Source organism: Hemicordylus capensis, chromosome 17 (assembly GCF_027244095.1).
Source record: "Hemicordylus capensis ecotype Gifberg chromosome 17, rHemCap1.1.pri, whole genome shotgun sequence".
In the NCBI taxonomy this organism is placed as follows: domain Eukaryota; kingdom Metazoa; phylum Chordata; class Lepidosauria; order Squamata; family Cordylidae; genus Hemicordylus; species Hemicordylus capensis.
This window is the reverse complement of record NC_069673.1, coordinates 11,887,101-11,914,163: the sequence shown is the minus strand read 5'-3', so window position 1 is coordinate 11,914,163 and position 27,063 is coordinate 11,887,101. Positions and strand designations below refer to the sequence as shown.

The window sequence follows — 27,063 nt, the reverse complement described above, 5'->3', positions numbered from 1 at the left end:
GCGGCTCTCCTCCCGCTCTGACCAAAACGTCGTTAGTAGCAATCACGTGATCCTGCCCCGTCACAGGGCGAACGATTCGGTTCCTAGAGCGCCGGCGATGTCACTCTCTAGGAGCGGGACTGCCAGTCCAGGAATCAACTCCTGGATCAGGGCCCCCCAAGTCCCTGCCTTGGGCTCCTCCCACTGAGTCCCGTGTCAGGGGCTGGCCAGTCACAGGAGTGCGATGCTCCATCCCCCATGGGTGTTCCAATGCTGCTTCATCATCCCATATAGGAAACTGGCCCTTGCCATCAGCCAGGAGTTCCCCTGGCCAACTGATCCTGGCAAAAAGTGTACATCAGAGCCTGACTTAGTCTTTGCATCTCTCTCTGGCTCAGGGTAAGGGTCTCTGGCCACCTAGGTGAAGTCCACCAGAGTCAGTGCGTAGTGTTTTCCTCTAGTGGTCTTGGGTTGTATAGGCCCCAGGAGGTTTATTGCCACTCTGTGAAATGGTGTGCCTGTGCTAGATAAGGGTTGTACAGGTGCCCGTCCCTTGTCCTGCCTCTTCCCGACCTTCTGGCAAACCTCATCCTGACCACATGCGCACTAACATACTATGTTGTACTTTGCTGGCTCGGATAGCCAACTTATATAATAGCCACTGATGCAAATGGGGGCCATCCTCCACCTCAATTCCCTTCATTTACTTCTGTTGGCAAACCATCCGGATATACAAAATACACAAAACAGAAATTCCGGAAGTGGCTTCATTCACCTGACTTGAAATGTGTTCAAAACAGGAGAAACACTCTTCACAGATTGGAAGACAGACGTCCTGGTTTGCTCCCGCACACTGATCTACAATTCTGCAAGCAAATGCATTTGAAAGTTCGGTCAGGAGAACGTGAAGGATGAAAAGTTGGGTGAGATGAACAATGCGAAGCAAGTGGTAGGGAGTATTATTTGCAGTTTCGAAATGACTAGTTTGGTCATCATGGTCATAATGCCCATGATGACCAGTACAATTTTTGACATCCTGCCCTTCAAAAAAAATAATCATCCTGACATTGGAAGGGAAGGGCATCAAAAATTACTGCTTCCCCTCTTCGCAGTGTAGTGGGAAATTAAGCTGCTCTCTCATTGAACCCATGAAACTTTGCCTTATATTTCAGCCATTATCCCGAGTAGCTTAATTTAATTTCCCTTGCCTTCAATAATTTAATTAGCCTGGTCTTGGTCATTTTGATTGGTGTAATGTATATGATGGAGTAGTGCCATGTCAAAATTTGGTTGGCTCATGGTCTAAGAAACACAAAACTGATGATAACAGATCAGATGTGGACTCTGATGTGTACTTCCCCATCATCTTGGAAGTTTTCAGTGATTAAAAATATATATATCTATTTTTGATACTAACAGAGAAAAGCTGCTATATGTGGGAGGCCACAAGATGGCATTCTCTAACCACAAAAGTATAGATACTAGAAAAGTTGTAAAAGATATAGTCCGATGGGGAAGGGGAAGTTCTGAAACAAATCACAGGGTGTTTCAAACGACTTAAAAAAAACCCAAACCAAATTGCCTAAAGGCTAGCTGGTTAAACTTGGAACCTAAATGCTCTTCTCAGAGTGGCTTCATCCTCGAAGGGAAATATCTTACATTGTTCACACATGTAGGGGCTATTCTCACAATCAACAAAAATCGGGCTAGGAGAGCCTAGCCTGATTTTTGTTGATCGTGTAAACCACTGGGCTCTCAGGCGATCCTGGTGGCTTACGAGTGGGTAACCCGCTCAAGTAGACCTCCCTAAAGCCCTGGTTTGCAGAGCGAGCACTCGGCAAACCCGGGCTTTCTGATCGTGAGTAGCCGTGGCGTGACTCCGTGCCGCGGCTACTCATGAGGCAAAAGCGGGTCTCACTGATTGTGAGACCCGCCTCGTAGTCTCCCATTTATATGCAACCAGAGCAGACTGTGATTAGCTAAGCAGACAAACATGGTTTCAAATTAATCCCAAACAAACAGGTATGTCAAGGTCTTTTTGTTTTTTGTTTTTAAAGCAGCCTTAGATGGGGAAGCTCTATTATGAAGCCAGGGTGGCTTTAGAATAACAGGTCTTCCTTCTAATACCCTTGACAATTATGTGTGTGTACTGATGCACGTGTGAGATGGACACAAAAGAAATCCTGGTGCATCAGAAGTACTTCTTTACAGTGCATGTGATGGCTGAGATGAAGAAATGAAGAAACTAAAAGGTGACACACTATGCTTGCTCCAATAACGAAGTTATTTTTAGAAATTGTCCTAGCTGAACCCAAGAAGAGTGGAATACAGGGCAAGGTGAACTCCCCAAATAATAAAGTAGTGGAGTTGGGCAAAATGAGCTCAGCCTTTGCTGCAGCGTAATTGCATGCTCAAAAATGTTCTCTCTTCCCATGTACAGTATAGGAAATGCTTTATCGGTTTCCTCTACTGCTCTTTTGAATTATATGTGATCATTGTTAAAAACAAACATAACAATTTAAAAGTTGAACAAAATATCCAATTAAAAAAAACAAAACAACTTAGGGCACACCTGTTTAAAGGAAGCCCCAGAGATGGGGAAGCCCTCAGGCATGGATAGGCAAACTTGGCTTTCGAGCTACAAATGAACAAATGTTGAACTACAATTAGCATCCCCAGCCAAAATAGGGTGCTTGCGCATGATGGTAGACAACAATCGCTGGAGAAGCAAAGGGTTAACACCGGCAGTGCTGTGTTAAGATAAAACAGGATTCAATAACTGCAATAATGGAACAGAAAATAGGCCTCTCTCTCTCTCTGTGCACACATGTCCAGAACCTGCCAAAATCAAATAAATCAAGAAAATGTCAACAGTTTTACAACATTCAAGTTTGGGGATAAACATTTCATGTTCAAAATGGAAATTCAAGCTTACAATTCAGTATCTGAAAATCTAAATCAGGAAGCGTTGCTGAATTATGAAGATTTGCTGCAACTAAACACTAACAACTCACAAACTGGTTTTTAAAAAGGCGTTCAATTTTTCCAGATAGAAACTGATTTTGCAGAAGCTGCTATGAGCTTGAACTCCTCTGCTTGGAAAAGTATGTGGGGCGGGACCATGGGGGGCTGGAATTCAGCGCCACCACTTCACAGTGTGACTGTAAAGGGGAAAAGGCGGGGGGAGGAGCAAGACAAAGCATGCAAACCACTTGGTACATTAAAAGCTCTTGTACGAATCTTGAATAAAAATCATAATGAAAAGCTGAAAGAGGCAGAGACATCGCTAAGGGGGTGGGTGGGTGGAAGAAGAGATAAAAAGACCTTTGGTGAGAAAAATTAGGCGTGCTTTGGCTTCCCTGCATCTCATTGCACCTTCCTCCAGAATTAGTATTATAACAGAATAATAATAACACATCCCAGAGGTGCTGTTGGTTTTCGTTAAGTAATGTTTGGAAAGGGCTTTGAATTTCTTGAAAGGAAAGTGCCATAGAAATGTTAAGTCGTGTTGTTTTAATAGGCTTTTATTTCAAATATTCCATAGCATGGAACTGAGGAGTGCGCGCGCGCGTGTGTGTGTGTGTGTGTGCTTTAACAACACACAAGGGCTTATATAGACAAAACAGAGGAGTGTTAAACCATGTGAGAGTCACTGGTTCTCACCAGAGAGAACTACTCATGTACACTCTCTTAATGGAGAGAATCATTTATACAGAATCAGATCCAGCTAGGGTTGTCACCTGTCCAGAATGCAGGAAAAATGCACCCGAAATTTGAAGAATTTGCAGGAAGAGTGCTTAAACAAATTTTACCCATTTTCCTGGTGCTTCTTTCCAGACAAGCCCCATTTCTTCGGCAGCAGCACTGCTAAGTGGCTAGGTAGGCTCTCTGCTGAAGGGAAGGGTTAGGGTTAGGGTAACCCCTCTGTCTCCTTAGCAAGGGTGCTAGCGGGCCTCTGGGTTAGCTGTGAGGCTGAACTTCTGCACAACCTGTTTAGAAGTTGCTACCTTTCTGAGTTCCAGACCTCTCAGGTCTAGTCCCCTCTCCCCAGAGCATCTGCAAAGCCCCAGATAACCTCAATTGCTTGCTTTCATTGGCCAACGGAAGGAAACAAAACTATTTATGTCAGCTGGAGGGTAAAATGTTGTTTTAATGGTGTTTGTGGGATTTATCTGCCGACAATAAAAATACTGTAAAGAGATCTGGGCCTATGTCCTTTTAAAGCTCCATTTTGGAGGTTTTATGATACATTTTATATAAACTGCAATAAAACACTAAAAATGTTACCCAGTGGTATCAGCTTTTCAGAACATTTTTTCTTCAATCGAAATAAGAGGATAGGGGCAGGCTGATTTCCAATTTTTAACCATCAAAGCAATGGGCTTGTTGTTGTGCTATGTTGTTGTGCTATGTTTTTAAAGGAAGAAAAAAACATCTATGCTGTTGGGGCTCGGCCAGAGGGGGCACCCATTGATCTGGGGATATTTCTTTTCAAGTGGGCCAATATCAAAGGAGAAACAAGAACATATATATTCCAATTATTGAGCTTATTTAGCCAACTTTTTTTTTTTTTTGGCTTCTCCCTGTCCTTCCCATCTTCAAAAGGAACACATCTCTAGACCACCAGGCACCAAACAAAAAGGAAGTGCCCAAGGGATGTGCCAAGGTTGTCATTTCTAACAGCAACAATCACACACAACCTGCTAGCAAAGACAGGGACTCAAAAGACAGGTTGATGCTCTCCAGGATAAGACTTCTCAGTGCTTGCCACATCCTGCCTAGAGGGGAAATGATGTGCGTTCCCACCAGCATAGCAGAGATCAGCTTTAGACAATGTAGTGGTTGGAAGCCAAAGGTAAAGTGTGGGGAGCCCTTGTTCCCACCCTATGCTCTGGTAGGGGATGCTACTAGGGTGGGAGTGCTCCCGACTTCCGAGGCAACAACAGCAGGGGAAAATATGCCCTTCCTGGCCATCCCAGAGGAACCGTTACTATGCTGCCCGACTTAGCACTGCACTGAGCAACCACCATGCTCTTGGATATTTGAGCATAAGGGCCCCATATGGTCCCTGCACTGAAATTCTTGATGCTCACTCCGGCCATGATGGCTGGTTGAATGGTCATTCTTCTTTTCCAGAGATCCTTTCCCAACACATCTTCCAGCATTGCCTGCCTAACACATGTTATCTAATCTTTTCTCTAAGGAGCTCTGGGTTCTTGGCATAATACAAAGGATGATGCCATTTCATCCTGACAATGACCCTGTGAAGTGCGTTAGGCTGACAGAGTGCAAAAAATCCAGCATCCCACAGATGAAAAGAGAGAGAGTAGTGAACCTATGATGTGCCTGATGGATAAAACTTGGGGAGGAGAGCTGGCCTTGTGGTAGCTAGCATGACTTCTCCCCTTAGCTAAGCAGGGTCCACCCTGGTTGCCCATGAATGGGAGACTAGAAGTGTGAGCACTGTAATATATTCCCCTTCGGGGATGGGTCTACTCTGGGAAGAGCATCTAGGTTCCCGGTTCCCGGGGCACGTGCCCTGCCTGCCGTACTCTAGATACGCCCCGGCTATGCCAACAGAAAGAGAAGTCACCCACCAGCAATCAGTAATCAGTTGAGACAATATCTATCTATCTATCTATCTATCTCCTAATTTGATTTCAAACCAGACAACAGAATGGAATACATGGAGTCATCCCAGTTTCTTGGGATTTAAATAGTAAGCATTTCAGGGACAGGAGAGAAAGGCAGCCTTAAAAAAGGGGGGGAAAAAGAATCCCCATCATCAATTGATTTGCAAAGTCTTATTTTGATGCGAGTCTTTTTTTAAGCATTTATTTAGCAGCTCTTTAGCCCTTATCAAATGGATGACTCAGCCTGCAAGATCCCAACACTGAACATCAACTACCTCCATCATGCTTACTTTTAAAAATACGAGTTTCTTTTACGTTCCGTCGTTCCTCCCCTTCTTGTGAGACAGCAGTACCAAGGCAGCCCCCACCCCTTTCTCACCATCTCTCCCTCTTTTTTCATTTGTTTTCTTCACGTTCCACTCGTTCCCTCGACCCGACGGTTACTTCTAAAAATAAAAGTTCCATTTACCGTCCTCCCGCTGCCTTGCCTTCTTGAGGGTCAGTCAGCACCGCAGAACAAGGCGGTTATGCAGCCCTCGGGCAGTTGCTTTGCCTTCTAATACGACTTGCATTTATTTTACCCCCTGCCTTCTTGTGAGCCAGTCTGTCAGCAACACAAACGAAGCACGGCTTTTATGCAGCCTGCAGCCAGCAGCTTGGCTTCAAAGTTCCAGCACTCCCTCTCGCCGCTGCTGCTGCCTGACTTGTGCCTGCATGATGTCACCCAATCGGCATGCTCTCAGTTTCAGGGAATGAGTCTGCGCAGAGCACGGCCGGCCAGGAGCAGCCATGCTGAGAGGCAGGCGGGAGGCAAAAAGAAGAAGAGGAGGAGGAGGAGGAGGAGGTGGTGGTGGTATGGGACCACTTTGCTGCTGCAGCAGCAACAGAAAAAGAGAAAGAGTAAGACACGGGGAAAAGAGAAAGGGCAAGGGCTGGCCTTTAGGGGCTATGGGCCAGGAGACTCCCTTTTCCTAATTAATGGTACGCCGCTGGCCACCACCCAATTATTACAGAGTTTAAACCCCCCTCCCATTAGGGTGGAATTCCAGGGAGACCCTCCTTTCCTTATTATTGGGAAAGTACCCCCAAAAAACCCTTCCACGTGCAAGCCTACACATGATGAGAAAACTCGGTAGCTGATGAACCGTCAAATTGAGACATGTTTGGCACCAGAAACAAAAAAACCCTTTCCAACCCACCTTTCCTGAGTTAAAAATCCACTCAAGAGGGCTTATTCAAAATTGCAAAGAGCAAAAAAAAAAAAAAAAGGGGGGGGGGCTTTATTCAAAGTACTACAGACCGCTTCCATCAGAGGCTCTTTCAGCTTTTAGTTACAGGTAAAAGAAATACTCAGTAGTTGCAAGAATAATTCAAAAACAGATGCACCTTAAAAAGTTTACAGAGTCTTTTACAATGCCCTGTTGGAATGGCACAGGCTCAGTGTTTCTTAGCTTAGTTACGTTACAGATAAAACACCATAGAGCAGTTGTAAGAAATAGAATATGCACGGCACACAAAAGCAAAAATAAGTTTCTGATGCAAACTGACTAGTAAACTGTTCCCTAGACTAAACCTCTCCCCGAAGTCAAAACCCTGGCTTTCTTCTTGAACTCACCAAAACCATGGTGGAGAGAGAATTCAAGCCCTTGCAGTCTTCCTTGATGCAGCCATTTGCCTGGCCAACATCCGATTGCAAGGACAACCTAGCTTCTCCTGAACAAAAAAAGTCTCCTCTTCCTGCCTCTAGGTCCCACCCACCATGTGATGAGTGGCTGATCCCTAGAGATCACCACCAGTCAGTCAGGACAGGGTTCACTTCCGGTAGTGCTACATGCAGAGAGCACTCACAAGTAGGCACCCATCCAAATGCAAACCAAGGCAGACTTTGCCTATCACTCAGGGGGGTCAATTCATGCTTAAGACCAACTCTCCACTTGCAGCAGTAAGGCGGAAATAATTCCTGTTGCTTGATGCAGTGATTCCCAAAATGTGAGCCAGGGTACCTTCCTGTGCCATCAGAGCGGCTGAAGTGTGCCTTAAGAAATGAAGGCACCAGTCATGCTAGAAAACCCCACGAGCACCACCACAATTGCATCCACACCTTGTGGAAGATTCTGGTTTCTTCTGTCTTCCTTTTTGAAAGCTGCTTCCCCTGCAGTAAAAAGTAATTAGGAGTCCCGATGCAAATTAGAGTTTGGGATAGAACAAAACCAGCAGCAGCAACTGTTATAAGAGATTAATTCTGTGGCTTAATTGAAAGTGCAGGAGCAGAACATGGAGGGGGGGGGAACCCCTTCATCCAGCGAGAAAGACCTGCTCCTAATAAACTTCATACATCATTTTTTAGTACTTAATGATTCACTGCAATACTGACCGGTCCAACCGCCACTATTACCCTCAGTTAAGGGGTAACTATTTACGGTAAATGTCAGGTTTGGGTGTGGAGTGTTTGCTTACATCGTTTTCATGCCATTTACATAGTGGCTGCTTGTGTTATTTGAGGGAATGGCATTATTTGAAAGTACTTAAACAAGCAGGCATGAAAGAAGAATTCCCCACCTGTGCTGGGACCCATCAGAGTGAGATGATGCCATCTGCTAGTCTTCCCATCAGGAATACAATATAAGGACGCCTGCATCCTCAGACACCCATGTGCAGAAGTCTGCCTGCTGCATTGGAATCGGGCTCTACTCCGGTTTTGCTCGCTCCCAGCTAGCCTCCCCGGAGGCTTGGCACACACAGGGCTTTTATTTCAAATCCACTCCGGATTGGAATGTGCCAGTCCACATATTAGCTGGATTTACCCCAAAGTCCCTGTAGGCTATCAGGGACCAGGACAGACAGGATTTGTCCGCCCCCCCCCCCCGCCCCCCCATGAAGGCTGCGCATTCTGGCTTAGCCTGAAGTATGCCCGGCTTTAAAAAATCCTCTTGTTTCAGAGGCCGGGGGTGGGGGGAGGGAGGAAGATAGGGTTTCTGTTATACCCTCTGTTATGTGTGGGATGGTCATGCCAGTAAATGGGTTTTTTTTTTTTAATGATGGCCCATTTGATATCATTAACTATAGATGGAGTGCTGTCGGAGAAGGCCAGAGATGGAGGAGTGGGGTGGTCATGCCTAGTGGTTGCAGTTGGAAAGTGTGAGGAAAAGGTCCGGCAGGGGCTCTTCTCTTAGGGCTCCCTCCCTGTCATTTCTTCTGCCCCCACGCCCAGAACAAACACTATTGTCCTGCCACGGTTTCTGGAGAGTCAGATAATGAGTTCCTTTCAGCAGCCAGAGAAAGGTGAAAGTGTGCTTTTCTCTTAAAGACCTTTCTGAGACACGGGGGTGGGTGGAGGGGGGCGGGGTGGCCACATCATAATTACCTCCTTTTCACCTTCCAGCTGGCAGCCTTTTCCTGATGGAGAAAGGGAGGCTAAAGTGATCTGTTCTGGAGGGCTCTCTGCAAGCCCTGGAGAAGTCAAGCCGTCAGCCCCAGCGAGCAAGGCTTTTTATTCCCATCTGCCCCATAGCACCTATGTGGCTGTAACCCTTTCATGACAGGCTGAAATTGCACCAGTGCAGCTTCCCCCTAGCTTCCTGGGCGGGAACATTTTATCACCACCAGCAAAGACTTCTGCATAACCCAAATATTAAAATTAAATTGAAAACAAATTGGGGAAGCCCTGTTCTCACTACCTGAGGCCCAGCCCTTCATTACAGGTTGCAGAAGGCTCTTCCCTGACATTTAATTAATTAATTAATTTCCATTTTACATCCCGCTCTTCCTCCAAGGAGCCCAGAGAGGTATAAATACATACTTAACTTTCTCCTCACAACAACCCTGTGAAGCAGGTTAGGCTGAGAGAGAAGTGACTGGCCCAGAGTCACCCAGCAAGTCTCATGGCTGAATGGGGATTTGAACTCGGGTCTCCCTGGTCCTAGTCCAGCACTCTAACCACTACACCACATTGGCTCTAGACCGTTGGCTATTGAATCGGTTTACTTTCTCCTTTCTTTGGAAGGATGACATGTTCATAAACTGGTCATCACCGCTAAAGCAAAATCAAGACTCTCTGGCTATCATAAAAGAGCTGGCTGCATTTATTAAGGGCCAGGTGGGCACAGCCCGGAGGCTGTGATTGGCAGAAAAAAACAGGCATGGCCCTTCTGGACACACGTAAATAAGAGGATGAAGGGGTGCCCGGCCCTTGGACTTTCTTCCCACCAAACTCTAAACCAAATGCTACCCAAAGCTGGAAGGACTTGCGTATTGTGACATCCATTAGCTGTTATTGCGACACCACCTACTTTTCTGTGCGACTATTTTCTTAGGACACTGTATTATTCAGTGCTGTTTGCTTTTGTAAATGCAAATAAAAAGTCAATAAGTAGACTGTTCAATAGAACTTACTCCCTAATAAATGTGTTTCGGCTTGTAGCCTCAGTGGCTAACCTGATGTGCTCAGCTTGAAGCCAACTCTGGGAAGAGCAGAAGCAGCTTCAGGTGAGCAAGCTTTTCTAAACAGAACATCAAGCCTTCCCCCCCCCCCTTCAAACTAACTAACAGGAGGAGGGGAGATTTTGAGGGGCTGGTTTCTCTTTAAGGGATCATTCCTAGCCTCTGGGTTTGTTATTTGCCAAGGCTAACATTTCCCAGGGCTAGCAAACTCCTGTGGCATCCAGTTTTTGTTTCTCCCTGCCTGGAGGGGGTGGAGTCAGCTAGGGCTGTGGGAGGTCCCACATTCCTTTGAGCCACATTCCTGCATCTCAGTTTGAAGCCTACTCTCTACATGGGAGGTGAAGGCCCCGAGAGCATAGCGAACAGGGATAGCCAACAGGGCATTGGGGTTTTGTGGGAGTTTGTGCTGTGATCACAAGGAGCCCAGTGGAGAAGAGAAGGTACAAATTCCTCCCTCATATTCTTGAGAAAGGCAGTTTGGACAGTTAAATAGCTGACCAATACAGCTGAGACCTATCCTTCAAATAAACCGTCTCTAAGTACTGTAAACTGCCAACGAAACCAGTTATGAAGATAGAAAGCCAGCAGGGGAGGGAGTACTTCCCAGTGTATTGCACAGAGTATGACTATTTGCTCCATGGGCTGAAGTCATGGGTGTGTGCTCGGTGCGAGGAGCTCCTGGCTCTCTGGGAACAAGTTTTTCCCCTTGAGACCAAGGTGGCGGATCTGGAGAAGCTCAGAGAGACAGAGAGGCATGCGGACGAGACCTTCCGGGCATGCCCTCACCCCTTGCCTGTGGGCTTCTCAGAGGCATCTGGTGGGCCACTGTGTGAAACAGGATGCTGGACTAGATGGGCCTTGGGCCTGATCCAGCAGGGCTGTTCTTATGTTCTTATGACTCCTTGGAGGAAGAGCCGGATATAAATGTAATCAAATAATTCTTCTCCATGTCTCTCCTGTGTGGGAGAACTGTATGCTCTTTGGGAGAACTGCACACTCTTTGGGGCAGAGCCCTTCTTTTTGCTGTCATTTCTGCGGGCAAGGATAGAGCTGCATATAACAATAATGGCTGATAATGAGGGAAATTACTCAGAATAGTGCCACTGAAATTAGAAGGGCAAGTTAGGTCCTTTTTAATTTCAACAGGCTTACTTTGTGTAATGCCAGCCAAGAACAACATTGGCTGACATGACGCACAGCCACTCTGCAAGCAGCAGTTCCCCCCCTGTTTGCACAACTGCAGCTGCTGGACATTTTAACACGTGCGGCCTGATGCATCACAAAATATATACAGTGGTCCCTCGACTTACGAAGATAATCCGATCCGAACGCACGTTCGTAGGTTGGAATTTTCGTAAGTCGAAAAGCGCATCCACGGAAGTCCGGAAACACTCGTAAGTCGAGGAAACCGCATCTAAAAATTCGTAGGTTGAGGAAGCCGCATCTAAACCGGCAACGACTTCCGGTATTTTTTGTCATTCGTATGTCGAAATCTTCGGATGTCGAGTGCTTCGTAAGTCGAGGGACCACTGTATATATGCCATAGAGGCATATATAAAATATTGAAAATATTGTTTATAATGTATAACATGTAATACTTAAAACTGTAATTTGTTGCACAGTGGGGGGGCCACCTTAAAGTATGTGGGGCAGCCCCCGGATGCAGGGTGTTGTCAGTGGTGGGTCCTCGGCGGCTGCCTTCTCGCCCACCCCTCAGCCCGTCTGTGCTGGAGCGGACGGCATTGCTATGGCCTTTCCTAACAAACAGGCCATGTTTCCCCATGACAAACAGCCTCCTTTCTATGAGCAAGCACTAGCCCAACACATGCAGATTTTCTCCGCTTCCACCTGGGACAGTTCAAAGCCAATATTTTCACAGAAACAATGGATTACGAGGCATTTCAATCAATATTCTTCTGTGGTAGAAGGAAGGAGAGAGAGAGAGAGAGAGAGATGGGGAAGGGGAGGGCTAGAAGCTCAGAGACAAGAATAAAGTGGAAGATGTGCTGTTGATCGTGATGGGCTGGGCTTGCTTTTCTCTTCTCATTATGGTGAGGGTTTTTCAAGTGGATGGAGGGGAGAAAAGAGAGCCCCCCCCATGTCCTCAGTGGATCCTCCTTCTCCCCAGGCTCTCAGTCATCATCCAGAGTTTCTTTGCCTCCATGAGAAAGCCAGGGCAGGTTTTCCCCACTGTTCATTGGAATTCAACAGAACGCACACAATCTGGAGAGAGCGTTCTGGTGCACAACCCCAGTGAATTGCAAGACGCCTCTTTTCTCGGGCGTTTGTTTAACCTCCCTTTCTCTCAGATTCAAACTGAGTGTTGAGGCTTTTCCTTCTTTTTTTTTTAACATTAGCTAATTAAGACTTTGGAATGAGGAAAGCCCTGAACAGCGGGAGCAAAGAGTTCATTTGGGGGGGGGGCAATGGGGAGTACCTATTGATATACCCATGCAAACCATCCACGTGGGGAGGGCAGTCTCACCTAAAACTAAGGCCCAGGGAACCACAGCACAGCCATCTTCATATGAAGTCCCATCACTCTCTATGCCTCTTCCACACTGGAAACTAAGGGGTTAATTCCCCCCCAGCCCTCTCTGCCCAGGGAGGTAGCCTTTACCTCTTAAGGAGTAAATCTGCTGCAGCTGTTGGTATCTTACTCTTCCCCTAAGAGAAACGTAGACAGGGGGCCCTTATAATAACTCGCTGACTCCTCTAGGAAGATTAGGGAAGGGGAAACAAACGGGGAAATGGAACAGGGTATAAACAGCGGATGTTGGGAAACTGATACAAGTTAAGGGATGGTCGATTGTTTCGTTCTGATGTAAACAAAGGTGGATCAGCACTGACGATAAGCTTTGCATTCCTCCGAAGACCTTTGTTACACCATGATAGATGACTAAGCTACCCGCTGTGTATAAATACTTACCTGTAACTGGGGGTCTTCGCTCTCGATTTGGGTGCGCCCCGAAAGCCTTACTGGCTAGCAGTAAACATCCCATAAGCTTTCCCCTCTGTGTGTGTGTATTATTTGGCGTCGTACACCACCCAGACAAGAACCGGCTTTCACGGTTATATCACTATAAAGTGCAACCCCAGGAGGCAGGGTAGTGTCAGTCAGTGGTGGGTCATGCTGTGGGCAAAACATACATCGGGGAGGAGCAATGAGGCAGATGCCACAGGATCACCTGTGGGTAATTAGGAAGTGAGCCTGGCCACATGAGCAGAGCAGAGCACAACAGAGAGAACTCAAAGCCAGGGCTGGCAACTTCCAGGTTCAAACCAGTGAGCCTGTCCAAACAAGCCTGAACAAGGGGTGATGGTGACATACCACAAGCCCCCCCCCCATCTGCTTTGCAGCAGAGGAGCACTTGCGCAAGAGCACTTGAGGAAGACCACAGAATTGTGCAAATGGAGTTGCACAGCAGAGGGCCTGTTTCCGATGGCCTTCTGTCACACAACCTTGTTTGTGCAAGTATTTACACAGGAGTGTTGAATGCCCTCAACTCCTGCCTGTAGGCTTCCAGCGGCATCTGGTGGGCCACTGTGTGAAACAGGATGCTGGCCTAGATGGGCCTCCTTGGGCCTGATCCAGCAGGGCTGTTCTTGGGTCTCTGCTTCCAACGTAGATCAACCCCTCCTCACCACTCCACCATGGCCACAGGGTACCCTGGAAGGGCCAGGAAATGGTTGGCAGGGTTGAGGCAGGCTCCAAGGCTTCCAGACCCCCAAAAAGTAATTGCCTGCCAGATGAAACCAAGACCTTGCTGCTGGCTCCAATGGGTTCAGTCACTGCGTAACAACTGCCACATACACCCTCACACACACCCCAAACTCAGGACAAAGATGTGGTTTGACTTCACAGGCAAGCCTAAACAGGAGCTTCTTGAAGCAGAGATAGCCGCCGACTCATCTTTGCTTTCCCTCTTGGTTCTGCTGTTTCTTGCTTCACCGAACCTTGGTTCACAAGAGAGAAACCTGAAGGATTCCAGAGTTAAAGCGAAGCTGCAAGGAATTAAAAAAGCATTCACAATTCACGTCTCCCTCTCTTGGCGAAGGAGGCGCTGGGTGGGTGTTTTGGTTTTTCTTCCTGCTGTGTTTTGCCTGGCTTCTGTTTGGAATGAGGCTCACGCAGCTTATTTGCATGCAGTGCTCCTGTCAGCCATGGTATGCCGGGGTCTAAGATCTTTGAGGAAGCTGCCCTTTCATTATTAATATTATGATGATGTCTGATGAGGTGTGTGTGCAGTGACTGTTCAGCGGCTCTAATGGCATGTTTCCAAGAGAGGCGTCTTCTTCGACTCAGGGGGCCCAAACAGACGGCTCCGTTGTTTTCCCTCTCCCCCACCACTCCTCTTCCTTAGCATCTCTTATTAGCAACTTCCAGCCTTGGAGGAAGAGGCTTCTAGATGAGAGTGGAAAGGAGGCCAAAATCTGGCCCTAGATTTTGCTGATGGAATCCCCTTCCAACAAGAGATGGCAAACAGGACAACATTTTTGTGGGTGCAGCCCGGCTGTACAGGGTGACCAAGGGTGGCAATGGTCAATCTGCAAAGCAAGGTTTGCCTGGATGGGAGCTTCAGGACCTCAGATGGGTCCAAGGCCACGCAGCTGCTCTGAGAAAAGTCACCGCCAAGCCCTGGCCATCAGAGCCAGTCCAAATGTGGGCATTTCATGATGCCTTTTGATAAAGGGCAACCTTGCAACGTCCATGCAGAATCAGACGGAAGCACAAGGCAAGACACGTTGCTCACCGCAGTCACATGTTCTCGTTCTGGATGCTGGCTGGTGGGCATCAGAGGAGACGTCTGGCAAGGTTCAGAATTTAAGAGTGGGATTCAAAGCAAAGTGAAAAGAAGAAGAATAAAGTAATGGAGTCATCCTCATATGTCCTCATCTTTCATGGACATGTCCTCAGACCTGGCCTCCTTCAGAACAGTGGCCAGGTCTACCAGTTCTGGACTTCTTGGCTTGGAGGTCCAATAAGCAAAAAAGCAGACCGGTACACTGGTTTACCTTTGCTTCAGCAGCCAGAGCGACTCCAGAACAGGAGGCCAAGTCTGCCTTTTGCACAGAGGAAAGTCAATCTGTTTTCCAGGTCTAATGGGTGGGCAGGGTGAGGTGGGGCACCGCCTTGTCCGAAACCAAAGGCTGCCTCTGCTCTATTGCCACTGCTAGCAAGTCCATTGGAAGACTTGGAACGTCAGTTGGAAGAACTGGAATGCCACCACAGTTGCTCTGGAGGCAGATCTCACACACAGGAACACAGGAAGCTGCCATATACTGAGTCAGACCATTGGTCTCTCTAGCTCAGTATTGTCTTCACAGACTGACAGCGGCTTCTCCAAGGTTGCAGGCAGGAATCTTAGCCCTATCTTGGAGAAGCCAGGGAGGGAACGAACCCTTCTGCTCTTCCCAGAGCGGCTCCATCCCCTGAGGGGAATATCTTACAGTGCTCGCACCTCTAGTCTCCCTCTCATATGCAACCAGGGTAGACCCTGCTTAGCTTAAGGGGACAAGTCATGCTTGCTACCACAAGACCAGCTCTACACACACACACACACACACACACACACACACACACACACACACACACACGGTTGGAACAGCATCCTCATTTTTCAAGCTGAAAATATGGTAGCTCTAGATTGTGTGTGTGTGTGTGTGTGTGTGTGTGTGTGTGTGCGTGCGAGAAATCCTCTCATCCCTTTCAATCTGCAATGAGACATGTAACTTCTCTCCTTATTGCAAGCATAAAAACTGACTTGGTATGACAGAGGAATCAGATCTTCATTTTGCTGTTAGGCCAGCTCCAAAATGCATTCAATTCAGCCCACAGCCATGGCTGATTTTTGTTCACACAAATTGGCTCAAAGCAAGAGCGCTGAAGGCAGTGGGCAAAGGAGAAGATGGATGTCACCACAATGTTAAAACGCTTTGCGTACTAAAAGTGCAATAGAAATGATTAATAATAATAATAAAGTGTTGTTTCCTTTTGTCTTGGAAGACTAAAACCAAATGCCAAATATTTCTGCGGTATTCATGTGTGCCGGCGCATTGCAGGGAAAGTAAATGCCAGCATTAATCTGGTTACCAACACGCTCACGTTAAATCAAATGCCAACTAATGCTGCTTATTAAGTTTACAAGTTTTCCAAACAAGCCATGGTGATAACACAGCCACTGCTTTAGCGATCCACCTGCAGATCTCAATTTGCATCATTGGTAAAAATAAATAAAAACAAACTAGGCCCTGATCCTGAAAAGAAAGTCTAGTCTAGTGAAGACAACAGAACCTCAAAGGGCAGGCCAGAGTGATACAACACAAAGAACCTGATCTTCATGGCTGTTACTCTGCTGTTTAAGGGATGTTGCAAACTGAAGATTGTTAGGGTTGTTGGTTTTTCAAAATCATTTCCAGTGTGCACATTTCACTGTTCTTTCTGCAGCTTTTGAACTGGATACTGGTGGGTTGGTTTGTCGATAGTGGCTGAAAATCCAAACGCTGAAACCCAACAAATTCTGTGCCCTTGTGTAGCGTCTATTCATATGAAAAATTTTGCTCAGGAGAACATAGGAACATAGGAAACTGCCATATACTGAGTCAGACCATTGGTCCATCTAGCTCAGTATTGTCTACACAGACTGGCATCGACTTCTCCAAGGTTGCAGGCAGGAGTCTCTCTCAGCCCTATCTTGGAGATGCTGCCAGGGAGGGAACTTGAAACCTTCTGCTCTTCCCAGAGCGGCTTCATCCCCTGAGGGGAATCTCTTCCAGTGCTCACACATCAAGTCTCCCATTCATATGCAACCAGGGCAGACCCTGCTTAGCTACGGGGACAAGTCATGCTGGCTACCACAAGACCAGCTCTCCTCTCCTTTTTCTCGGGACATTTTCAGAGCTCTCTGTTTCCTGCTCTTAGAAAGGTAGAGAACCTTTCCCCACAGACACACTGTCTACTGGTGTGCTCCATGGCTCAAACCCATATTTTTTTTTAATTGACGATTCAAAATTGGTTCGTTTTGAATCATCTGGACAAGGGATGTGCACGGATTGTGATTCCATCACCAATTTGCAGCACATCCCGGGCATCTTTTCAAAAGGGGGACCAGGTTGGTACCCTGAGCCGCCAGTGCTCTCCCACCCCCAGCTGCCCTCCTGGGCCGCCGACCTGCTCTCCTCCCTTTTAAAAAGGAGCCTAGGCTGTGCTGCAAATCGGTAGTTGAATCTCAGTTCATGCACATCCCTGGTCCAGACGACTCTAAACTAATTAGATCAGGTTCCATTGGGCCTGAACTGTGATTTCTCTCAAGAGAAAAGCAAGCTTGACCAGCCCGTCTAAGAGTAAACTGACAAATCTTCTGCTTCAGGTACATAAGAACATAGGCAGCTGCCATATACTGAGTCAGACCCTTGGTCCGTCGAGCTCAGTATGGTCTACACAGACCACTTGTGACTGAGCCGTAATGCCGTGCATCATGTTCGCCACCCGCATGACAGTCTAAGTGACAATCTAAGTAGGACTTGCTCGAGAAAAGCACATACCCGGCTTCGATACCGTTTGCTTCAATATGGGTGGTGTAATTTCCTGGTGAGTGCTTTGGATGTTTTTCACTGTTGTTAAAGGAGAAGTGCCTAATCTTTTTCATGTCTGCTGCTTGCTGCCAAGTCTTTCTCAAGATGCTGCCTCCTCTGGGGAACGCTGGCAATATGAATTGAAACACACTTATGCAGAGGAGAGGAAAGAGAGAGGCCGACCTTCTGCACAGTCCCATTTGGGAGAACTCTGGCAAGGAGAGAGAGAGAGAGAGAGCGAGAGCGTTGTGTATTTATTAGTCGGGCCAGGAAGTCTGGACAATTACTCCTAGGATTAGTCTCCACCCCACCCCAACTCTGGATGCTGTTAAACTGCTGGCAAGAAGCTGCTGAAACCGCAGAGTGCGGGGTGGGGGTGATGGGTGTGGTTTCTCCTTCCTGAAGGCAACAGCTGAGATGTCCTCCAGACACCTCCACTGGTTGTCTCCAAACAAAACCCTGCAGTTGGGATAAATCTGGATGTTGACCACGTCAACGCACAAGGCCCGGGAAAGGCAATGAAGTCTGAAGGCCTCCCCGGGAAGTCCAAAGGTGTCCAAATATTGGCACATATGGTGGTCTTTCGGACAACCCCTCTGGGGTTGGAACTCACCTTTCTAGGCGGATGACCATGGAGGCAATTGCCTATGGCGGCCAAGCCTGGGGGTGTGGCAGATCTTGGGACTGGGAAAGGTTTTTAAAAAAAACTTTTAAGACTGCTGCTTAGAGAGAGATTAAGCCTCTTTTGCCACCCCACTGCCGCAGCAAGGAGGGTGGGGTGGCGAGGATGAAGCCCCCCCTTTACTTCTAAATGCCGCCGCCGCGGCTGCAGGGAGCAAGGGACGAGAGGCAAGTCTCCCCTTCTACATTAAAATGCCGCTGCGGCCTGCGTGGTGGAATGGGACAGCGGGCTGCAGCGGGGTCTGGGAGGAAGTTCCCCTGTTTTACCTGAAAGCTAAGTTAGCTTCCAGTTAGCTCCCAGCTCCCCCTGTTTTCTTTCAAACATGCAACGATATAGTAGTAAGGTAAAGTGCTGTGCCATCAAGTCAGTGTTGACTCCTGGCGCCCACAGAGCCCTGTGGTTGTCTTTGGTAGAATACAGGAGGGGTTGACCATTGCCTCCTCCCGCGCACTATGAGATGATGGTGCCTTTCAGCATCTTCCTAGATCGCGGCTGCCCGAGATAGTACCAGCGGGGATTCGAACCAGCAACCTTCTGCTTGTTAGTCAAGCATTTCCCCGCTGCGCCACTTACTTGACAATAATTGGTGCCTGACATGCAATGGCATTCACTGTTTGATGATAACGGATGCACTGGTATTTATGATTTGACTGTGTATTTTTAATGCGCCATGACTCAATATATGAATATTTAATAGTTGATACTTAAATCATAGTTTATATGTAATAAGATTTAGAATCTAATAGCTTTCTATAGGCATAGAAGATGCAGTGTTACTCACTATTTGGCAGTGCTTAACAGCTTCTCACTTAGGAGTCTTGAGGGCTAAAATCAAAACAACCAAGAGATGCTAACCAATCTACTGTCCTCAAATCCTCTGATTTTGAAATTAAAGTTCACTTTCAAGAGGCAAATTCAAATGTTCATTTGTTTCTTTAACACATGTTTATACCACCAAAATCCATGTCTCAAGGTTCTCAGATGTTTATTTTTAAATAACAATTTAGGCAGCCACACAATAACACACAGCAACATTTAAAACATGCGCACATTTAGCAGTTCAGGAAGTTGACAGTTTCAGATACTGGCAAACATTTGTTTCAGTCCACCCTATGCTAGGCAGGGTCCACTCTGGTTTGCATTTGAATGGGAGACTACATGTCTGAGCACTGTAAGATAGTCCGCTGAGGGGATGGAGCCGCTCTGGGAAGAGCAGAAGGTTCCAAGTTCCCTCCCTGGCAGCATCTCCAAGAGAGGGCTGAGAGAGAGTCCTGCCTGCAACCTTGGAGAAACCGCTGCCAGTCTGTGCAGACAATACTGAGCTAGATAGACCAAGGGTCTGACTCAGTATATGGCAACTTCCTATGTTCCTAGACAGAAAGTTGCTACAGCAACATCGCTAAAGGGATATGCTAGCTAGTGCATGCACAATCATGGAGGGTGAAGAAGACCTGCACCACAAGTTTCTCTGAGCGCACCAAAACCAGGCACACATGCCTTTCCAATTTTCCCTTTTCAATCCTCCTTTTATTGCAGCCTTCATTCTGTCATACTTGGTGATTGTTGACAGAGCAAAAGTAGAAGACAAAAGAAAGAAAGAAAGCCCATTCCATCAATTGGACCTGCTCCCGCCACTTGCTTCTACCTCCATCAGCCCCTCCATCCCCTGCGATTGTATTATAGGTTTGTGTCAAGGTATGTTAGATGCTAAATTAAATGTCAGCCCCCTGTACATTCCAGCAGCAGAAAATGAGTTGCTGGACTTGGAGAATATCCAGCTGCTCAGCTCAGTGTGCTGAATGCTGTGGTGTGACAAGCCCACTGAATCACTCCCTCGGCAGATTTCCAGGCCATGTACAGCCAAGATAAATTTATTTTTAATGGTAAATTTTATTGTCAGAGTTAAGTCGAAACAGCTTTTAGCAAGCAGCGCTCAGGCTGCTCTTGAAGACTGCAGGGTGTGAGGCTGGGAACTTGCCAGGGGCAAGAATAAGCCAGCCAGCCTGAGAGCAGTTTTCCTTCTCCAAATAAGAAGGCTCCCTGTCCCTTTATATGCAAACATTCTGCCATATTTACTTACTTACAACAACAAACATAAACGAGTGGAAAACAAGGCCCTATTCAGCTATGATGTTGTTGTGTGCTGGGCCCATAACCTGTTGGGTTATGGGCCCAGCAGTTGTAGGAGTGTACAGATGTCTGCACACTACACAATTTTTTAAATATTGCATTCATTTTAAAAGTCAGCCTGGGTACAGGCCCCATAAATGTTAAAAAACGGTAGGGAGAGGAAATACACTGCCGTACCCATGTTCAACATAATGTGTTGATGACTGTACCTGTCCCCCACACACCTTGAGCTATTTAAACTATTCTCAAGCTATAGTCTGTATCTTTTAAAAGCCATACCCTGAATTTGAATTATTCCTGACTGTGAAAAATTTGACAAGATTAATTCTCTTCACAGTTCTCCCCTCCTGTAAGAGAAGAATATTAGGAAAGAAGTTGGTTTTGAGAATATTATTGTCCAAGTTAGTTTCAGGGGCATAGGGGCATTTGATATATATATTTTTAAAAATCTGCCTTGGGAAATTGGAGTTCCCAAAGTGACTAACAGCAGAACATAAAAATGAATAAAAGATCAAAACTGATTATTTAATTGTTGTTTTATGATGTTTTTAATGGTTAATCATTGCTTTATGTTTTATAATTTTTGTTTAATTATAATTGATTTTAATGGTGTTTTAATGTAAACCGCCCTGAGCCTTTTGGAAGGGCGGTATAAAAGTTTTAATAAAATAATAATAATAATAATAATAATAATAATAATAATAATAATAACAAATACCAAATTATTTAAAACCACTAATAATGCAGAATAAAAAGGGCAACAACAATTCCAGAGCAAAATGAACTCAAAAACCAAACCGATCCAGTCCCAAAACCACCTGGCGGAGTGAGAGGCAGATGTGTTCAAAGAACACGAGCAATCTTTCCTATCCTGGTTTTTTTAAAAGTCGGATTTTAGAATCTGTTCCCTCTCCCGTTCATGGCTGTATCCAGGAATTCTCTCTGACAAATAGATTGAAACTGGGGGGTGCCCCACCACCGGGAATCTCCGTGCCTGCAGATCCACATATGCCATGATGCCAACCCTGGCCCGGGAATTTCGAATGCCTGTACTGTCCATGCCAAAACCATCTTCTTCCAATTGGAGGGGTCTGAAAGGCAGATCATGGAAGGGATTCCAGAGCAGCCAAGGTCTACTTTTCAGCCAAGTTCTACTTTTTAACCAATTACAGGTGGGGAAGGGGCCCTCAGCCTCTTCCCTGGGGATGGGTAGATGGGGGCATAGTGTCCACCCCTCTCTCCAGCAGCCCCTAAGAGTGAGGGAGATAATGAAGAAAATAGGGAGGGGGATAGAGCTGAGGGGCCCTGGGTTCTTTGAACCCATCCACTCAATTATAGCTACGCCCCTGGGGGTGGGCTGTTTGCTCCCCAAGTTCTGCTCAGTGAAAAGAACCGCCTGTGGGGACCTAGTACAAACTCCGCAAGGAAGTGCTTCTGTCGCCACCACTGGAGAGGAAGCTACCATTCATGGATTTGGGAACGACACCAGGACGAAACCACCCCACCCACCCCGCCAGTCTGCACTCTCCTGAGAGTGATGGACGAAGGGGGGGGGGAGGGAGGCCGTTCCACCCTGGCAAGCTGTGGGGACGGACACTCGTGCGAGTGCTTTTCCCGTCCTGGCGACCGCCACAAAGCCGACGGCAAACCACACGCCATGCCATCCCCCCTGCCAACGTGCACCCCTACCCGTGGCTCCCAACATGTGAAGCAGCCATACTGGGGATGGGTCACTGAGGTCAGTCTTCGATCAGCTGGAGGCTTTACCCACAGGGCTTCTGCCAGGAATCTCCTTCGGGAGAGAGAGAGTCTGCATTCACACACCAGCCAAACTGACCCCAACGTCCACTCGAGATCCTCGGACCCCCCCACTCCACAGACGAATCAGGCTTTGTGATGCAAATTCTAGCTTATCTTGAGGTATTTCCGGATTTTCAAAATGCTCGTTTTAAGCTACTTTTTCGGAAAACGCCGGAGCAAACAGGGAGAGGCACTGATGTAGAATCATTAGTATGATAAGAGGCATGGTCTCTTCAGAAATGCAGATCTTTCTCTGCAGGGAATGCTCTCCCCCCACCCCCCCGTCCCCCCAGCTCCCATTGGCTCCCAAGGAAAACACCGACGCCTGCCATGTGTACTTGCGGAAATGAAACCCAAGAGCAGAGCGGAGTGTACTTCCAAGTGGAGTGTACTCCCAAGTGGCTTTGCTCAACATTTACCCTGAAACCCAGTGCGAATAACCTCCTGGGATCCTTTTCCAAGGAAACCTCCCTCCGACTCAGGACTCAGTGGCCAGGCATGAGAGTGACAAGCCAGGCGGACACCCCCGGACAGCTCATGAGAGCAGCACAGAGGTTCCGAGGGTGCGCTTGGTGCAGTGGCAAGCAGGCGGGGCGGGCAGGTGGAGACTTGGCAGAGAATATTCTCCTGCATTATTTAGCATAGGAGAGAATACGTCAGAGAATTATTCTACCCGCTCTATTAAATGCAGCAGAGCATATTCTTTTACAAGCCTAGTGGCCCTTTAGGGATGTGCACGAATCGGATTTTGTGATGTGATTGAATCAAATTGCAAAACCTCGTATCTCTGGCCAGCCGATTCCATTCGCAGTTAGAGTGCTGGACTAGGACCGGGAAGACCCGGGTTTGAATCCCCATTCAACCATGAAACTCACTGGGTGACCCTGGGTCAGTCATGTATCTCTCAGCCTAACCTACCTCACAGGGTTGTTGTGAGGATAAACATAACCATGCACTCTGCGCTCCTCGGAGGAAGAGTGGGATTTAAAATGTACTAAATAAGTAAGTAAATAAGTAAATAAATTGACCAGTTTGCATTTACTGCAGAGAGCTGGTCTACCCAATTAGTAGACCAGCTCTCCCCAGAAAAACTGCAATTGTGAGGATTGTTTTCTCAAGGAGAGCTGGTCTACCCATTGGGCTTAATGGGCGGACTAATCCTTCCAGAAAACCAATTGGAATGAAGACCACATTGAATTTTATCTGGGATTGTAAGTGCTAAAGTTGGAGGGGGGACACTTCTGTTGAGTCTGCTGAGCCCTAAGTGGGAAGAGGAGCCATCTGTTCAGAGAGTGAAATCCCGCTGGAGTTGGAGGATTTCTGAGGACAGGTTAGAGGTAGGAAAGAAGAGCAAGTGGTAGTCAGGAGCTTTAGAGTAGTGACCCAGCTGTTAAATCTGCTGCCTGAGTTTGGTGCCAAGATACCCAAAGAAAAGCCTAAGAGTAAAGCAAAAGAAGATTGGCTGATAAAAATTTTGGAATATGCGGAGATGGCAAAACTTACAGTATTGATAAGAGATCAAAATCTAGAATGCTTTAAAGAAGATTTTTGTTGTATTTAAAGAACTATTTTCCTACTTTGGATTTTACAGCAGGGTTTGAAATTTAGTAATAATAGCAGGTTGGGTAGATTAAAATTGTGTTTGTAAGGTTTTAATTTATGTTTTGAATTATTATTATAGCAAAGGTAAATTTTATAGTTGATGATGCACGAAGAGGTGTGAGCGGGAAGTCCGTATTTGTTTATTTGTTATGAATGTTAATAAGAATATTGTCAAAATTAATAAAAAATTAATTTGGGGGGAAAAAGAGTAAAGCAACATCCCTTGTACTCGCATGGCATAGGAAGAAGCAGCAGATTTAGCAGGGGAATAGCAAGCGTCCGTTGCCCCTACCGGCAGCTGTTGTTTCCCTTGTACTGTTTTTTAGAGTATGGACCCCTTTGGGCCCTCTTCCCAAGGACACGGCTTGGGAAATGCCCTTGCTGACTGGGCACAGAGGCAGCTTGTAGTGGCTGTCCTCTTGAGCCGGGCGAGAGAGCATCTGTCCCAGGCACAACAGCCCTCCAGTGTCTGCTGCTGCTGGCATGGATGAACCCATGCCTTGTGCTTCATTCTGGATTCTGAGTCCCTTTGGGACAAGGCGCCCTTTTCTAATTTCTTCTGCTATGTAACCTTTTTGAAGACCATTTTTGTTGCGGTTAAAAAGCAGCCTGTGTGTACCAGAGGCGTATCTAGGGAAAATAGTGCCTAGGGCAAACTTTGAAATTGTCCCCCTGTCCAAACATCTGACACCCATCTTTCAGATAACTTTACCATAATATCAGCAGAAAAATACAAGTCTGAAGGACACATACAAGTCACATATCTGAATATGTGTACAGTGACTTATATTAATTTTTACCTGTAGCCCCTTTGGGGGGCTTCCTAAAGGCTGTGGGGGGTGTCTTCAAAGGTTCCCCCTCCCCCCTGCTGGCCTCTAGGGCCTCACAGGGACCATTTAAGCATGTGCGGTGGCCATTTAAAAAAAATTTTTTTTAAATGGCAGCTGAAAACAAAATGGTCATCATGCATGCTCAAATGGCCTCTGTGAGGCCTGGTATGGTCTAGGGCCTCACAGAGGCCATTTGAGCATGTGCGGGGGCCATTTTGTTTTCGGCAGCCTTTTAATTATTATTTTTTAAATTTAAGAAATGGCGCCCCCCTTCAAGTGGTGCCCGGGGCATGTGCCCTGCCTGCCCCACCCTAGATACGCCCCTGGTGTGTACTTGCAACAGCAGCAGCAACAAACATTTAGACGTACCAGTTGTGAATGGCCAGGACTGGGTATTTTCAGCAATTCCACAGGAGGGCAGAGAAAGCATTGGGCATGGCATTGGCCCCAGAGATTACTGAGGAAAAGCCCTGTGGAAAATGGGGGAAAGCTGGATGTATTTAACCCAGAGATGAGGAAAAAAGTGCACTCAGGTCTAGGCTCATTCTGGAGCCTGGACCTAAAGGCCTTTGGAGCCCCTCCCCCACCACACTGCTGGAGGGCCCCCAGCTGTAATTTGAGTTTCGATGCTGCTTTTTCATTTTGGAATAAAATAGATATTAGAGGGGAAAGAGTCCCACTTCATTTTTCATTTGTTTCGACTATCCTTGGCCTACTTTGGCCTAGGGCCATAGGCGTTCACTTTGTTGGGTGAGAGGTTGGGCTGGAATTGTGGTAGCAAGCGTGACTGGTCCCCTTAGCTAAGCAGGGTCCACCCTGGTTGCATATGAATGAGAGACTAGAAGTGTGAGCCCTGGAAGAGATTCCCCTCAGGAGATGGAGCCGCTCTGGGAAGAGCAGAAGGTTCCAAGTTCCCTCCCTGGCAGCATCTCCCAGATAGGGCTGAGAGAGATTCCTGCCTGCAACCTGGGAGAAGCCGCTGCCAGTCTGTGTAGACATTACTGAGCTTGATCTGTACTGATGGCCTGACTCAGTATATGGCAGCTTCCTATGTTCCCCTCCTGCTGCAAGTTAAGTATCATCCCCCTAAACACACATACACACACACCACACTCACACCCCGTGTATGTAAAATACCATCTTAAAAATAACCCAGTATTTTTAACGTGGGGTATATTTATGCAAATATGCACTAACAGAAACATTTCAGCACGCAACTTAAAATATTTCCATCCCACATTTTTCTTTCCCCACTTACCCTCTCTGTCTCTAAAGCACTCGGCATAGGTCATAACCGCACTCAGCTGCCCGGTGCAGTGTGGGCTGGTGGTACAGGGGCAACCACAGCACCCAGGACAGACTAAAGAGGATTTGGGGGGCCCCAGGGGGTGTGGAGGCCTTGGACTTTTGCCCTGAAGTCCAGGAGTAAGAGCACCACTGGATGAGGGGTGGAAATGAGAGCCATCTTCAGATATCAGAAGAAAGAGTACTCCAGTGTTCTTGAAGCAGGACTAGAGCCAGTGGGTTGGAATTACAAAGGAAGCAGATTCGGACTAAACATTCGGAAGAATTTCCTAACTGCAAGAGCCGTTGGACTGTGGAACAGTCTGCCTCATGCAATGACGGGGCTCTCTCCTTCGTTGGAGGTTTTCGAACAGAGGCTGGATGTCAGGGGTGTGGTGGCAGATTCCTGAGCAGGAGGCTAGACTGGATCACCTCCAATATTCTGGGATAGGATGCATGGACGTTTGACTCTCAAACGGTCACAGAGGTGGCTGGCTGCACCACGCTGCAATGCAAACTCGATTGCATGGGGATGGGGAAGGTGCTGATTTTACTGCCGGTGGTGATGATACCACCAACCTGCTTCTAGAAAAAGGAAACTCAGTCCGCGGAGGCCAGCCAGGTAATCTTGTCTAGCTGGAGAATGCTAGGTGCAGAGCCTGCTCTCCAAAGTATTCTGTAGAAGTGGAGCCAGACAGAGTAAGGGCTGTTTCACAAGACCCTGCCCGTCTCGCTACACGTGATGCCTGGCTACTGGATGTGTGAAAACCTGGTGAAGCCCGCTCTGACGAGGCGTGTCTGGCGGCGGCCCATTCCGACTCGCCTGCTGCACGTGTGAACAGATGCCGGCTTGGTGGTGCACAGTTGAGGGGCAAGGACGCCAAGAGTTGCAGCGGAGAGACGGCCGGGCGGGGAAGGGAGGAGGACATCCCTTACGAAGCTCCTGACCAGTTGTGTGCAGGATCTGCGCGCAAGGCAGCGGGGGCTTCTCCGGCCACTTTTCAGGCGCGCGGGACTCCCGATGCGCGGGAGGGGCGGGGCGGAGAGAGGCGCGCACACGCCGCGCGATCTGCGCTGCTCCAGCAGGCAGCCGCGTTCACAGGGGCGA

At 47.3% G+C, this 27,063-nt stretch overlaps 1 long non-coding RNA gene across 1 annotated transcript; it reads left to right on the top strand.

Annotated features, from left to right (window-relative positions):
- The first annotated feature begins 78 nt into the window (after positions 1–78).
- Positions 79–20,951, top strand: LOC128338926 (uncharacterized). The gene is made up of 3 exons (XR_008312759.1): positions 79–378; positions 780–928; positions 19,846–20,951. It is a non-coding gene; the product is annotated as an uncharacterized LOC128338926 (long non-coding RNA).
- Positions 20,952–27,063: the final 6,112 nt, after the last annotated feature.